General features: G+C 42.8%; 1 long non-coding RNA gene across 1 annotated transcript in view; it reads right to left on the reverse strand.

The window, feature by feature from the left end:
• The window catches only part of LOC121002713, a 471,797-nt gene extending 467,030 nt beyond the window's left edge, over positions 1-4,767 (reverse strand). The window contains exon 1 of the long non-coding RNA XR_005779315.1: positions 4,706-4,767. This is a non-coding gene — a long non-coding RNA (uncharacterized LOC121002713). The remainder of the gene's footprint in view (positions 1-4,705) is intronic.
• Positions 4,768-12,761: the final 7,994 nt, after the last annotated feature.

A 12,761-nucleotide genomic window follows, 5' to 3' on the forward strand; every position in this document is an offset into this window, starting at 1 on the left:
GTTATTTTGCAAACACTATGTTAATTCTCGGAGAGAAGCCTAACGGCAGATTAGTGCGGACTGGGAGTGTGTCTGCGTTACCGGTGTGTGGACTATCAGCGCCCTGATTGGCTGAGTGTGCAGAGGGCAGGGAGGGGATTGGCTGGGATTAGCTGCTGTTGCTAGGGTCCTGTTGCTAGGATCACTCCTGTCTCTAGGCCCTGCAGGAAACATGTAATGAATTATGGATGATTGATTTTCTGAAAGAGGCCTGATCTGTAATGCAGATGAGATCCAAGTTCTCCTCTTTTCTTTTGGGCTCCTTAAAAAAAAAAAAAAAAGGTTTTAAATCAGGACCTGCCATTTACAAACTCCCGGCCGCCATTGCAGCAGTGTGTGAATAGTGATGTTAATTCTTATGTAAAGCAGGGCTCGCGGGTCACCAGCTCTTGTTGGGTTTCCACTGAACTGTGTGACCGTCTTATTGTGTGGGCACAAAACAGGACACTGGCAGCAAAAGTGCCCTCTCATCGTTATAGAGGGGGGGTCTGCAGCCATGTCACCGTCCACTGGACAACAGTGGTAAAGTGTGAACTGAGGATGACACCTTATACCCGGGAGAAGCGGTACTAACTAATTGTGTCTGCAGTTCTATGTATAGATATATGGTCTGTCTATCTACAGTACTATCTATCTATATATTATCTATCTATGTAATTTATCTCTATGTATCTATCTAATATGTATTTACTATCTATCTATTTCTCTATTTACTCGATATCTATTATCTAATTATCTATCTATCTATCTATCTATCTATCTATCTATCTATCTATCTATCTATCTATCTAATATCTATCTAATCTCTATGTATTTATCTAATATCTATCTTTCTATCTATCTTTCTATATATCTATATATCTATCTATCTAATTTATCTCTATGTATCTATCTATCTATCTATCTATCTATCTATCTATCTATCTATCTCTATCTATCTATGTAATCAAATCAAATCAAATCAGCTTTATTAACAGGACTAAATACATTTTAGCATTGCCAAAGCAAGTGGGAAATAATTGGGTAGTGTTGGGGGATGGGGACATGTCCAGGGTGGGGGTATAGGGTAAGTTTTGGGGATTTGGGCACATCCAGGGTGGGGATATAGGAGTCCATGGTATATAAGGCTCCTCTCAGTCTATGGCAGGCAGTAATATATTGTGCTGCTATGGCTGCTGTGTTCTCTTTTGCCCCCAGCAGTATGTTGAGTCTCTCTTTCTCCTTCATGGAGGGGAAGTCTGGGCAGGGATCAGACAGTCTCCTGAAGTGAGCATGCTGAGTATTTGCGGCACCGCAGCAGGAAGTGAGCCTCATCCTCCACGACCTCCTGGTCGCACTGCTGGACATGTACCTCTGTCGGTGCCGCCCGGATTCGATGAGCAGGCTGTGGGCGCTCACATTGTATCGGCTCAGGATCTGTCAGTCTCTGGGGTTGGGGAGTTTCTCCAGATATGGGGCCAGTTTGTACTCATTCTGCAGGCTCTGGTATACTGTCAGTGTTTGTGATGTTCTTATGTCTTTTCTCCAGATGTTGCTATACTACTCTTTGCTCTTGTGTATCATCCTCTGAATTTCCCCCTTTGCCAGGCTGTATTGGTTGGTAGTTGGGCAGGCTGAGTTTGGGTGACTTGTTGCGGGGTGCTTTGTGTTTCTTGGGCTTCTTGGTGTAGCAAGGCTTTGTGATGGTAAGAGCTAGGACTGCTGCTATGCAGATGGGCCCTGAATGATAGCGCCCTCTTCTGGACAGCAATGTAAAGTGGGAATCTGCCCAGTTCTGCTCGACAGGCACTGTTTGAGGTGCTCCTGTGGACCTGGAGAATATTTTTACAGAATTCTAGGTGGAATATTCCTGTTGGCCCAGGGTCCCACTTTGACCAGTCTGGGTATGTGTCTGGACCCCAGACTTTGCTGCCATACAGGAGGATTGGGGCGATGATGGTGTCAAGGATTTTAAGTCAGACGGTCACTTGTGCCTTGAGATAATGTCTATCTAATATGTATCTACTATGTATCTATTTCTCTATTTACCTATCTACACTGCTCAAAAAAATAAAGGGAACACAAAAATAACACATCCTAGATCTGAATTAATAAAATATTCTTCTGAAATACTTTGTTCTTTACATAGTTGAATGTGCTGACAACAAAATCACACAAAAATAAAAAAATGGAAATCAAATTTTTAAACCCATGGAGGTCTGGATTTGGAGTCACACTCAAAATTAAAGTGGAAAAACACACTACAGGCTGATCCAACTTTGATGTAATGTCCTTAAAACAAGTCAAAATGAGGCTCAGTAGTGTGTGTGGCCTCCACGTGCCTGTATGACCTCCCTACAACGCCTGTGCATGCTCCTGATGAGGTGGCGGACGGTCTCCTGAGGGATCTCCTCCCAGACCTGGACTAAAGCATCTGCCAACTGCTGGACAGTCTGTGGTGCAACGTGACGTTGGTGGATAGAGCGAGACATGATGTCCCAGATGTGCTCAATTGGATTCAGGTCTGGGGAACGGGTGGGCCAGTCCATAGCATCAATACCTTCGTCTTGCAGGAACTGCTGACACACTCCAGCCACATGAGGTCTAGCATTGTCTTGCATTAGGAGGAACCCAGGGCCAACCGCACCAGCATATGGTCTCACAAGGGGTCTGAGGATCTCATCTCGGTACCTAATGGCAGTCAGGCTACCTCTGGCGAGCACATGGAGGGCTGTGCGGCCCTCCAAAGAAATGCCACCCCACACCATTACTGACCCAATGCCAAATCGGTCATGCTGGAGGATGTTGCAGGCAGCAGAACGTTCTCCACGGCTTCTCCAGACTCTGTCACGTCTGTCACATGTGCTCAGTGTGAACCTGCTTTCATCTGTAAAGAGCACAGGGCACCAGTGGCGAATTTGCCAATCTTGGTGTTCTCTGGCAAATGTCAAACGTCCTGCACGGTGTTGGGCTGTAAGCACAACCCCCACCTGTGGACGTCGGGCCCTCATATCACCCTCATGGAGTCTGTTTCTGACCGTTTGAGCAGACACATGCACATTTGTGGCCTGCTGGAGGTCATTTTGCAGGGCTCTGGCAGTGCTCCTCCTGTTCCTCCTTGCACAAAGGCGGAGGTAGCGGTCCTGCTGCTGGGTTGTTGTCCTCCTACGGCCTCCTCCACGTCTCCTGATGTACTGGCCTGTCTCCTGGTAGCGCCTCCATGCTCTGGACACTACGCTGACAGACACAGCAAACCTTCTTGCCACAGCTCGCATTGATGTACCATCCTGGATAAGCTGCACTACCTGAGCCACTTGTGTGGGTTGTAGACTCCGTCTCATGCTACCACTAGAGTGAAAGCACCGCCAGCATTCAAAAGGGACCAAAACATCAGCCAGGAAGCATAGGAACTGAGAAGTGGTCTGTGGTGACCACCTGCAGAACCACTCCTTTATTGGGGGTGTCTTGCTAATTGCCTACAATTTCCACCTGTTGTCTATCCCATTTGCACAACAGCATGTGAAATTGATTGTCACTCAGTGTTGCTTCCTAAGTGGACAGTTTGATTTCACAGAAGTGTGATTGACTTGGAGTTACATTGTGTTGTTTAAGTGTTCCCTTTATTTTTTTGAGCAGTGTATATCTATCTATTATCCATCTATCTATCTTGCCATCTTTCTAATATCATCTATCTATCTAATCTATCTCTATGTATCTATCTAATATCTATATAATGTCTACTATCTGTCTATCTATATATCTAATTTTTCTCTATGTATCTATCTAATATGTACTATATCTACTATATATGTATTCCTCCATTCACATCTATCTATCTATCTATCTATCTATCTATCTATCTATCTATCTATCTATCTATCTATCTCTTTATCTCTCTATCTCTCTATCATCTTTATCAATATATCTATCTATCTATCTATCTATCTATCTATCTATCTATCTATCTATCTATCTATCTATCTATAGATTATATATCTATATCATCATTCTATGAATTTAAGGGGTTGTGCAGCGCTGGTATATTGATGATCTATCCTCAGGACAAGTCATCAATATCAGATCTGCTGGGGTCTGACTCCCAGTACCCCTCCCGATCAGCTGTTTGAAGAGGACCCATCACTCGTGCGAGTGTTGCGCCCTCTTTACTGTCTAACTGCACAGTGTCTAAGGGCTCATGCTCACGCCCATAGTTTTGTTCTGCATCCGATCTGCATTTTTTGCAGATCTGATGCGGACCCATTCACCTCAATGGGGCTGCAAAAGATGCAGACAGCACATCATGTGCTGTCAGCTTCCATAAGTCCATTTCGCAGCCCCGCAAAAAATAGAACATGTCCTATTCTTGTCCATTTTGCAGACAAGGATAAGACATTTCTGCAGGAGTAACAAAAAATGGCAGTATGCACTTGGCTGGTATCCGTGTTTTGCCAATCCGTGATTTACAGACCGCTAAACACTTACGGCCTCATGCATGAGTCCTAAGACCGTATCATCTGCTCTGCGTTTCTTTGCTGATTGAATGCGGACCTATTCATTTCAACGAGGCAGCAGACTGTGTGCAGTCCACATCCGTAAGTCCGTTCCACAGTTCCACCATCTGTTTTGCGGACAAGAATAGGCATTGTTACAATGGGTCTGAAAAAAAACAAACAGATGCAACATGGACGTCATCTGTATTTTTTGCCGATCTTTGTTTTGCGGACCATAAAATACATAGTCGTGTGAATGCGTGAGGCTGCACAGTATAATTATAGCTACTCGTCCCATTCAAGTGAACGGGATGAGCAGCCTCTTTAAACAGCTGTTAATGTCTGTTTGGCGGAGAGGGTTAGCCAGAAGTTGGACCCCCTCCGATCTTATATTGATTATGTATCCTGAGGATAGGCTATCAATATACTAGCACTGCACAATCCCTTTAATAAGCTAGCATTCCTTCTGATTTCTCAGTTACAGAACTACACTGAAAGGGGTTATCCCATAAATAATATAAAATATTAAACTTCGGATATCATATAGTGCATGACAATTACAAAAGTATTCTGATCTAGATGCTGGTTTGAAAATGTAGAATATTTTTCGTGGGACAACCCCTTCAGATGTGGGGCATTTATGGCATATTGATAGGATATGCCATAAATGACCGATTTCACAGCCACCCTTCATTAACTGCTATGGAACTTCCAAAAATAGCCAAGCATTGGCTTGGCTATATTTGGAAGTCCCATAGCAGTGAACAGAGGGGTGGCTGTGCATGCTCTCCATTCACTGCTATTGGACTTCTGAAAATAGCTAAGTAAATGTGGAGGGCGCTGCACATGAGTGTTGCGCTCTTCGTCCTGGTAGGGACCCATTCATTAGACATTTATGCAATACCCTATCAGTATTCCATGAATGTCCTAGATGGGACAACTCTTTTAACCCCTTAACGCAAAATCATGTACATCATACGTGTTAATGGGGTTAAGCAGAACCCCCCTCCTTACATAGCTGGGGAAAATCAATCTTGTAGTAACCTTGTCGCACTCTGTTCTACTTTGCTTGGAGTAGGGTCCCCACCCCAATAATACATGAAGACAAAGACTCCAGCGTTATTTGAATAACTTTGATTTATTTTAATTGTATAGTAATTGCGGCTTCAATGTTACGTTTCGGCCATGTGGCCTTCTTCAGACTAATGCCGCTGGTGATGGAGAAAGATATCAGGCGCACTGTAGAAGTATATTGCGGAGATTCCGCTAGTGATCACGCAGTACTATCCTCACTAGCGGAATCTCCGCAATATACTTCTACAGTGCGCCTGATATCTCTCCCCATCTCCAGCGGCATTAGTCTGAAGAAGGCCACATGGCCGAAACGTAACATTGAAGCCGCAATTACTATACAATTAAAAGAAATCAAAGTTATTCAAATAACGCTGGAGTCTTTGTCTTCATCCTTACATAGCTGGTAATGGCTGTATAATACAGCAGACACCCACTGGCAAGGACTGGAATTGGAGGTGACACTCTCCTCTAATCAGTGGCCCCAGTGTGAAATTGTGGGGCTCTCGTCGGCTGCTATGGTAGTCTGGGGTCATGTGATGGCTGCCATAGTAGAATGCCTGTTAAGCGCTCATGCAACACAGCTTAACAGGAATCTTGCAGAATCCCATAGACTGCAATTATTTTGCAGTATATGGTCGAAACGATTAGAAGATGGCATAATAAGCCCCCTAAGGGGGGCTCAAAATTACAGTACATTTTTTTTAATTTAAAATATAAAACAAAAATATTAAAGATTCAATAGATTTCTCAATTTTATATATCAAAATAAATATAAAAATAAACATAATTGGTATTGCAGTGTCCAAAAATGTCCTATTAAACTCTAAAAATATTAATGGTTATGAAGGCCGTAACAGAAAAAAAAAAAAAAAAAAGGCCAACTTATATTTTAGTTACTTGCCCCCTGGAAAAATTGAATAGAACGTGATCAAAAAGTCATGTGTACCCCAATATGGTACCAATAGAAAATGCAGCTTGCCCCACAAAAATGAGCCTTCACACAGCTCTGTATAAGAAACCTATATTAATTTGGCAATACTTTTATCATACATACCTGTAGCTTAAGGTTATCATTACATTTTTAGTCCACAGTGAATGCTATACTGTATAAACAAAACCCAAAGAAACATGACAATAGCAATTTATTTTCAATTTCACTCCACAAGGAATCTTTCCCATTTTCCAATGCAAGCTATGGTGAATGAAATGGTGCCATTAAGAAGTGCAGCTTGTCCTGCAAATACAAACCCTTATTATATGACTATATTAAAATTGAAATAGTTATGGTTTGGTTCTTGATGGAGAGAAAAAAAACGAAAAGACAAAAAAAAAATATAAGCTGGTCCTTAAAGGGGTTCTCAAGGAATTATTTAAACTAGCTGCATACACACTTTCCTAGAATCTTAAGAAGACTGGTTGCCACCCAGGGGCGGATTGGGAACTAAAAGTGGCCCTGGAAAAAATGTAAAAGTGGCCCCATGTTATACGTACTGTAGGTCTAAAATAACAAAAGGCGGGGCAACATAATAAGGCAGTGCAAGCATATGTAGGCAGGACCAGCAATACCATAGTGCAGAGCAATATACTGCCCCAGCTGAACTAAATACAACAGTGCAGCACAAAATACTGCCACCTGCTGAACAGTATTCAACTGTATCGTTGTCCTGCGGACATAGATACAGTTGAATTCAGGAGGACACCTTTGGCTGCTGGCCAGGTGCATAGGAGAGAATCAGATCATTATGTACCTGGCTCAAGGCCATGAGGCGGGCTTGGATGGCCCTCCTAGACATCGGCCCACCCGTATATTTCCCTGTAGGGTCTATGGCCAATCTGCCCCTGTTGCCACCACTTGCAGAGCTGCTTAGGGGGTGAGGGGGCGGACCCTTACTACACACTACATTGCTCTACAATGGATGGTAATCATGTGATCCTATAATAATAGCAAAGACGATGATGTGATCCTGCCTACAATATGCCATCATGGCTGAGCCGCCTGACAGCAAAACTCACCAATGTGTAGTATATACTACATATATGTAGGGTTTAGTAAGCCCTGATGCTTAGTCCCCTAGGCAGCTCTGCATATGGTAGCAACCATCTCTGCTTACATTCTAGAACATTGAAATTAATGGGTCTGCATCTTATCTGCAAAAATACAGTTGCGTGAATGGGGCCTAAGTCTCAGTGCTAAAAATGTCACAAAGCCTTATAAATAACATTCTGCAGGCCTTCTATGTGCCAAAGGCACCAGCTGTGCAGCCCTCTCAGACCCTAAGGCATAAGTACAACTTCAATCTCTGCACCCCCTATAGTTATGGCCATATCTCTGGCCACCCTGCTGTTCGTACTTCATGCCTATTAGTTGTGTGTAATATAGGTAGTGAGGAGGCAAAGCAGGACTTGCTAACCTAAGGCCTGGTTGAACTGGCAGATCTTCATAATTGATGATGCGCGTTTTAGGTGCAGAGTTTATGTTGTGCAATAATGGTTTCTGTGGTATGTTTTTAAATAAATGTTTTTGTAAAGCTACAGTAATCCCACATTTTCTTACTTTCAGATTACACAATTCTTCTGGTTAACAAATGTTTAGGCCGCATAATCACACATAGTGATTTATACCCAATGTGTATGACTGTATTGCTTTCTCCTAGGATTTGCCTCTCTTTATTGGCTGATGTCAATGTTTATGCAATACTTTTAATATTTGGAAGCTCCAGGTTTCTTTTCAATGACTATATGAACACAAGAAATAAAAAGGATCTGGAATTGTAGCACTCATTGGAAGGCAGGGGTGTACACAAAAATCATAGGGCCCCATAGCAGAATTTAGAATTCCTCCCCACCTCAAATTAATATCTGTTAATGGGGACGTAGTTGGATCTGGCATTGTTTTCTGTCAGTTTTCTAAGGCTTTTTTCAAAAACTAAAGCAGTGTTAAAAAATGTAAACATTCATGAAAAAATCATTTTCCTATTGCTCCTATTTATATCAAAAACAAAAAACATAAACATAATTGGTATTGTAATGACCAAATCTATTAAGATATTCCATTATTTAATCCGTGCTGTGAATACTGAAAAAAGAAATCCCAAAGCTACAATGCCTGAATATTTTTTTTGGTCACCTCACCTCCCCCAAAAAATGTAATAAAAAATGACAAAAGGTCCCAAGAAGGAGAATAAATATATGAGTGTTGGAAAGTGGCGACACACAGCAACCTTTTTTCATTTTTAAAAATAGCTTTTTCATTTTTTTAAAGTAGTAGAAATAACCAAAACCATACAAATTTTATATCTCCATAATCACACCAGCCCACAGTATACAGGGAGTGCAGAATTATTAGGCAAGTTGTATTTTTGAGGATTAATTTTATTATTGAACAACAACCATGTTCTCAATGAACCCAAAAAACTCATTAATATCAAAGCTGAATATTTTTGGAAGTAGTTTTTAGTTTGTTTTTAGTTTTAGCTATTTTAGGGGGATATCTGTGTGTGCAGGTGACTATTACTGTGCATAATTATTAGGCAACTTAACAAAAAACAAATATATACCCATTTCAATTATTTATTTTTACCAGTGAAACCAATATAACATCTCAACTTTCACAAATATACATTTCTGACATTCAAAAACAAAACAAAAACAAATCAGTGACCAATATAGCCACCTTTCTTTGCAAGGACACTCAAAAGCCTGCCATCCATGGATTCTGTCAGTGTTTTGATCTGTTCACCATCAACATTGCGTGCAGCAGCAACCACAGCCTCCCAGACACTGTTCAGAGAGGTGTACTGTTTTCCCTCCTTGTAAATCTCACATTTGATGATGGACCACAGGTTCTCAATGGGGTTCAGATCAGGTGAACAAGGAGGCCATGTCATTAGATTTTCTTCTTTTATACCCTTTCTTGCCAGCCACGCTGTGGAGTACTTGGACGCGTGTGATGGAGCATTGTCCTGCATGAAAATCATGTTTTTCTTGAAGGATGCAGACTTCTTCCTGTACCACTGCTTGAAGAAGGTGTCTTCCAGAAACTGGCAGTAGGACTGGGAGTTGAGCTTGACTCCATCCTCAACCCGAAAAGGCCCCACAAGCTCATCTTTGATGATACCAGCCCAAACCAGTACTCCACCTCCACCTTGCTGGCGTCTGAGTCGGACTGGAGCTCTCTGCCCTTTACCAATCCAGCCACGGGCCCATCCATCTGGCCCATCAAGACTCACTCTCATTTCATCAGTCCATAAAACCTTAGAAAAATCAGTCTTGAGATATTTCTTGGCCCAGTCTTGACGTTTCAGCTTGTGTGTCTTGTTCAGTGGTGGTCGTCTTTCAGCCTTTCTTACCTTGGCCATGTCTGTGAGTATTGCACACCTTGTGCTTTTGGGCACTCCAGTGATGTTGCAGCTCTGAAATATGGCCAAACTGGTGGCAAGTGGCATCTTGGCAGCTGCACGCTTGACTTTTCTCAATTCATGGGCAGTTATTTTGCGCCTTGGTTTTTCCACACGCTTCTTGCGACCCTGTTGACTATTTTGAATGAAACGCTTGATTGTTCGATGATCACGCTTCAGAAGCTTTGCAATTTTAAGAGTGCTGCATCCCTCTGCAAGATATCTCACTATTTTTGACTTTTATGAGCCTGTCAAGTCCTTCTTTTGACCCATTTTGCCAAAGGAAAGAATAATAATTATGCACACCTAATATAGGGTGTTGATGTCATTAGACCACACCCCTTCTCATTACAGAGATGCACATCACCTAATATGCTTAATTGGTAGTAGGCTTTCGAGCCTATACAGCTTGGAGTAAGACAACATGCATAAAGAGGATGATGTGGTCAAAATACTCATTTGCCTAATAATTCTGCACGCAGTGTAAAGTTGAAATGTAATTTTTACCTCGCAGTGAAGACCATAAGAACAAAGCTGTAACGCCTGTAGGTAGGGACAGACACGAGCAGTGAGCCCTAACCTAGAACCCAGCCCGCTTTCCTACCTACTGGCAGTGCAAGCACTTGGTAGCAAGACCGCAACTGGTCGACAGTTCCTATTGTACTAATGTGAGGAGGCAGACGAACACCTAGAGACAAACGACACAAAGACATACATAAATGGGTCAGAACCAGGAGGACAACAAGAAACAACAAAAACAAGAGACAGAGAGTGGTCAAAAGATGAGCCGAGGTCAGAACCAGACAGGATGCACAGTACAAATCACGAGGGACAGAGAGTGGTCAAAGGATAAGCCAAGGTCAAAAACGCAAATCATACTCAACCTTGCCTACAATTACCATTGGATATGGAGGTTTAGGCGGAGGAATCACAGGAGGAATGTATTTCTTAAAGGGAGTCTGTCACCAGCATTTAACTTTTTTAACCCTTCCCACAGCTCCCTAGCATGCTTACAGTTAATAAAAACGTTACCTCTGGCATCAATCCTGGACTTATAGAACCATCAAAAACGATCTTTATAAGATATGCAAATGAGGGCTCGCAAGTGACCAGGGGCGGCGTTACTCTCTTAGGTGCCCTGCTTGCTCAGCCTTTTCATTGCGCCCCCTGCCCCTTCCTACCCTCCGCCCGCCCATCCTTTCCCTCTGACCGCCTTTCTACCAACTTGTTATGCTGCTGATATCCCGCACCTGCGCACTCATTCCTTTGGCCGGCGCATGCGCACTACGATGCCCATTCCTTGTACGGCATCACAGTAACTGTTGCGCATGCGCCGGCTAACAACGCGAAAACACAACAAAGGAGGCGGTCCATCGGCGCATGCGCATTAATTACTGTGATGCCGTACAAGGAATGGGCATCGCAGTGCGCATACGCCGGCCAAAGGCGCGGGATATCGGCAGCATAACAAGTTAGTAGAAAGGCGGTCAGAGGGAAAGGATGGGCGGGCGGAGGGTAGGAAGGGGCGGGGGGATGCAATGAAAAGGCTGAGCAAGCAGGGCACCTAAGAGAGTAACGCCGCCCCTGGGCACTTGCGAGCCCTCATTTGCATATCTTATAAAGATCGTTTTTGATGGTTCTTAAGCAAAGATTTATGAAAAACGTTATGTATCTTGAATGAGGAAGGTAAAAGAAGGCAAAAAGATACCAGGCTTATTACAGAGGTGATCTTATATGGGTCAATAAACTTAGGAACAAGTTTACCAGACAGTACTTTGAGGTGCAAATTCTTTGTAGAAAGCTGGACAAGTTCTCCCCAAATCTCGAGACAAACTGGACTCTTCTATCTGAGACAATGGACTAGGGTATTCCATGTAAACTAATAATATTATCGACAAACAAAGCAGACAATTTTTTTTGCATCAGGAAGTTTCTTCGATGGAATCAGGTGACACATCTTAGTGAACCTATCAATGACCATCCATGTTTAGTCCTAGCAATACCCGGATGACCTGCCAGTACAAAGCAATAGGATTCTTTCAAAGCTTTAAGGCGAAGATTTGGAGAAACAAACAATTTACCAGAGAAAAGATTATCAGGAGCCAAATCCTGACACAATTCGACAGGAAGATCAGAACTAACGGCAGCAATGACAACACCAGGTGGAAGAATGTTACCAGGTTCAGTATCAATAGAATCACAAAAACCAAAACTACGTTATAAGGGATCCACCTTCACATTACCAGACCCAGGACAATAAGTAACAATAACGTTAAATCGGGTAAAGAACAAGGGGGCACAGAGGGCTTTTCTACTATAAAAGGGACACAAAGGGCATTGCTACTATAAAGGAGGCACATAGGGCATTGCTACTATAAAGGGGGCACAGAAGAGAGGGCATTACTACTACAAAGGGGCCACAGTGGGCATTACTACCATAAGGGGGTACAGAGGGCATTACCATTACAAAGGGAGCACAGAGGGCATTACTACCATAAAGGGGCACAGAGGGCATTACCATTTTAGAGAGGGCACAGAGGGCTTTTCTACTATAAAGGGGGCACAGAGGGCATTACTACTGTAAAGGGGCACAGAGGGCATTACTACTGTAAAAGGGGACAGAGTGCATTGCTACAATAAAAGGGCACAGAGGGCATTACTACTATAAAGGGGGCACAGAGGGTATTACTACTATAATAGCACACAGAGGGCATTACTACTATAAAGGGGGCACAGAGAGCATTACTACTGTGAAGGGGGGCATAGTGGGCATTACTACTAT

This window comes from Bufo bufo, chromosome 5 (assembly GCF_905171765.1).
Source record: "Bufo bufo chromosome 5, aBufBuf1.1, whole genome shotgun sequence".
Lineage (NCBI taxonomy): Eukaryota > Metazoa > Chordata > Amphibia > Anura > Bufonidae > Bufo > Bufo bufo.